The sequence below is a fragment of the Lissotriton vulgaris genome, chromosome 10 (genome assembly GCF_964263255.1).
Source record: "Lissotriton vulgaris chromosome 10, aLisVul1.2, whole genome shotgun sequence".
In the NCBI taxonomy this organism is placed as follows: Eukaryota; Metazoa; Chordata; class Amphibia; order Caudata; family Salamandridae; genus Lissotriton; species Lissotriton vulgaris.
Genome location: NC_141698.1, coordinates 275,904,249 through 275,908,362, shown reverse-complemented (window position 1 = coordinate 275,908,362; position 4,114 = coordinate 275,904,249). Strand labels below are relative to the sequence as shown.

General features: G+C 49.4%; 1 pseudogene; it reads right to left on the bottom strand.

Moving 5' to 3' along the window:
- Positions 1-1,268: 1,268 nt before the first annotated feature.
- Positions 1,269-3,188, bottom strand: LOC147685125 (uncharacterized; annotated as a pseudogene).
- Between the last annotated feature and the right edge of the window lie 926 nt (positions 3,189-4,114).

Below are 4,114 nucleotides of genomic sequence, written 5' to 3'. Positions count from 1 at the left end.
ACGTCGAGGAGCTGGATGGTGCCTGTTTGCACAGGGTGGTCACTCCTTGACCACAAGGGAGATTCTTCAGTCTTCTACGTCAAGTAGGATGTCGAAGGGTCCAGAGTTTTGTTTCATAAGTTTCAGTCAGGATAATTTGATGTGCGTTGGCACTGCTCCCAGTCTTATACCAAACTGGGGGGCTATATTACCTGCTAGGTCCCTCCTATGGGTGGGACCCAGTAAGGGGGTGGTTACACCCCTTTCCCTTTGTCCAGGGTCACGCTGGGACGGGGCTGGTGTGCCCCAGAACCGGTTTGACCGGATTATGCAAGGGGAAGCCTTGTGCTCCCCAGGCAGTGTCTAGTTTCTTTCAAACCTCCCTGCTACAATCCACTATCTCCTGTCTGGGGTGGTGTGACACCTCCCCGCGACAGGAAACCCTTTGTCCAGGCCTCCTCTGCCAAGTTTCAGTCAGCAGCAGGAGGTCAGACTTGTATCTGTGGCAGCAGCATCCATTTTGTGATGCTGAGGCTCTGGTTAGGATTAACCGCGTTTTAGTAAAGTAACATGTCTTCTCCCTCTAGAAGGGTGGAATGTTACCCCCGTCACCAGGACTGGCGAGGGGGTAGTATTTCAAAGCGTATGACACCTTACACGACATGTTTTGATAAAGCCAAACCAAAGTTAGCACATAACCGCGATGGAGTATAATGCATTTAAGAGTATATGGTATGGCAATATCCCGGAACAGCTAAGGGAGTTTGTCCCAACAGCTGCAGACAGGCTCAGCTCATGCTAGAGCACCATCTCACATAAAACCAAGCACTCTGCCTCCAGGATTGTTAAGGCCTGCCATAGGAGTGACTTATAGGTATATATGTGTCCAGATAGGTTTAGATATAGGCATACTATATCTAAGCAAGGGGTGATTACACCACCTTGCCCCAGCTGAGTGATCAGCCAGTTGCGTCAATTTTGGATAGCCAGCCAGGGGTGGCAAAAGATATGCTGCAGCCCCTGGTAAGCCTTGGATGCACCTATGCCCTGGGCACCTATAGTGCACTGTACAGGGGCTGATAAGGTGACCCAAGCCAATTTAGTTATGCACCTAGGGTACATGGAATCCATTTTAAAGAGAGAGCAGATAGCCTGGGGCCCTGATTAGCAGGGAGCCAGGCCAACTAAGTCGAAAACTAGCTAAACACAAGGCAGAAAATCTGGGGTAACCATAGTCAGGTAGCCATCTTCCTACACAACCCCCCATCCCCAAACGAAAGGAGATAAGGCTATCCTTGACGAGGTAAGCCTATATTGCCTGAGTGGCCATATAAGGAAGTACCTGCACTAGCATGGTTACCCCCTGTCTCATGGTCCACTAAGCAATCCCTCACCCTTGGGGTATTAGAGGGTCTCCACCTTAGGGAATCACTACCTGTGGTGTGTTTTGGCAAAGTAAAAGGCTGGTGTGGGAATGGAGTATTGAAGTGAGGCTCCACTAATGTAGGGCACAGCTTCCTCCAATCACTATCCACCATGGATGCCTTTCTTTCATTGACTGAGTTGCACTGTGCTCTCAGGGTCAACCTCTGGCTGCCTAAAGCTGGAGGCTGGGTCCCTTTTGTTTGCTTACTGGAGGGACAGTTCAAGTTTGGGCCCTTTGGATCCCAGGTTTGACTGTGCCCAACAGAATCCATCTGTGGGAGGTCCCGAACTAATTTTAAGGGGGTTCCCTCAGGAGTTTTCAAGGTTTTCACCTGGCTAGGGCTGCTAGCTTCGGTGCCCCTAATCTGCTGATGGGGGTGCTTTATTTGACAGGGGGCCCTTTGGGTCTCACTGTCCTTCTTGTCCTCTGCAGCCCTGGGCTGACTAAGGCAAGGGAGAGAGGGGCAGGTTACCTGCTCCAGACTGGGTCCCACCTGAGAAGGGTCCACTGACATCAGAGGCTCCGTCAGGCTAGGCCTAACCACCTCTGGGGCAGTTCCTTCATCAGGGGTAAGATCAGTTCCCTGAGGAGGCTGATCCTTTCCTAGAGTCTGGTGAGAGGGAGATTTCTCTTCCTCCTCAATGCTCTCTGTTTGTGTGGAGTGATCCATCTTTTCAGGCTTCACAACACATGTATCAGTTTGAGTTTGGGCTGTGGCCATCACAGCCCCACCAACCTTTTCAGGAGGAGACTCAGTTTGGGTATGGGCTGTTACCATCACAACCCAGCTATTCTATTTAGGAAGGGAGTTAGCTAAAGATTGGGCTGAGTCTTCCACAGCCCTACCAACATTTTCAGGAAGGACATCTTGGAATGGGGCTGTAGCCATCACAGCCCCACTAACATTTCCATGGAGATTTATCATTTTTGAATGGATTTCTTGTTCAACCTCAGTCCAGGCTGAGATTTCCAAATCATTCCCCAGTAGACAATCTACAGGCAAATTTGGGGTCACTGCCACTCTCTTTGGGCCAGTGACTCCTCCCCAGCTGAGGTTTACCACTGCTATGAGATGATTTTTCTGAACACCATCAATGTTTGTCACCTGGTATGTGGTACCAGGTAAAAGTTGCCTAGAGGGGACTAGATTCTCAGTCACCATAGTGATACTGGCCCCTGTGTCTCTGTAGGCCTCAACTTTCAAACCATTGATATGGGGTTCCTGTCTATACTTGCTCAAAGTATTTGGGCAATCAGTGAAATTGGCAAACCCCATGCCAGTCTCATAGAAAAGATCAGTTGGGGACCTGGTTAGGCCAGAGTCCACCTGGGTTCCAAAGGTAAACGCACCCAAATTCTTGGGGGTGCTCCCACCACCTGGGGGACCACTGCTAACAGTGACAGGAGGTGGTGGAGCTTTACCTGGAGGTATATTTTCCTTATTACTATTCTTTGGACAACAGCTGTCTGTTTTCCAATGGCCAACCTGTTTACAGGCATGGTAATAAGGCTTTTTCTGTGTATAGGAAGTGTCTTGGGACCCACCCCCATCCTTGAAGTTTTGGGGCCCTGGGGAAGTCTTCTCTTTTGATTTATCCCCACCCTTTTCTTGAGGCTTGGTAGACTCCTTCTTCTGGTCATTACCCTGATTTCTAGGCCTAATCCTGATTCTGACCCATTTATCTGCCCTCTTTCCCAGTTCTTGGGGAGAGGTTAAATCTGAGTCCACCAGGTGCTGGTGTAAAAGCTGGTTCTGACAATTACTTAGGATCTGTTCCCTCATAATCAAATTATACAATCCTGTATAGTCATGTACTTTGCTGCCATGTAGCCAACCCTCCAGAGCCTTAGTAGCACAATCTACAAAATCAGTCCAGTCCTGTGTCTGTGTCTTCTGGGTGTCTCTGAACCTTAACCTGTATTGTTCAGTGGTTAACCCAACCCCATCTATTAGAGCACTCTTCAGGACATTGTAGTTTTTAGCATCCTCATGTCTGACAGTGAGGAGCTTATCTCTCCCTTTCTCAGAAAAGGAGAGCCATAGAATTGCAGCCCACTGATCTTGGGGAACCTGCTGTATCATGCAGGCTCTCTCCAGAGCAGTCATCCATTTGTGGATGTCATCCCCTTCCTTGTAGGGGGCACAATTTTGCTCAAGTTTCTATTATCATAGGACCTGTCTTTCTCTCTAGGAATTATGTTGCTGCCACCAGTGGAATCTAATCCACACAATGTTTGCTCCCTTGCTACAGCAAGTTTAGCTTGGGCCAAGGCTACCTCTTCCCTCTCTATCTGGAGTTGGACAGCCCTCATTCTGGCCCTATGCTCTTTTCTCTGGGGGGAAGCCATACCCCTTTGAGATTCCCTTGAGGCACTAGAAAGGTGAGGGTCCCTGGAAGGAGATCTATCCCTTCTATTGCCTGGAACTGTTCTGGGTTGGGTCCTGGCCCTCTCCATTTCCCAGTAGGTTCAAGTTGGCTGGGCTAAGCCTCCCAACAAGTACCTGGTTACCCCTCTGATCCTGATCTGACTCTTCCTCTTCTGATTCAGGGTCCACCACCTCATGTTCTGGGGTGCTGCTCTTTTTCTGGGGGGTTCACTCCATCTCCTGACCCTAAGGTAGATGTACTAGCTTTCTCAAGATCATGCTTCTCCAGGATGCCTATCAGGATGGGAATGGTGGGGTTGTGACCCCTTTTCAGCTTCCTT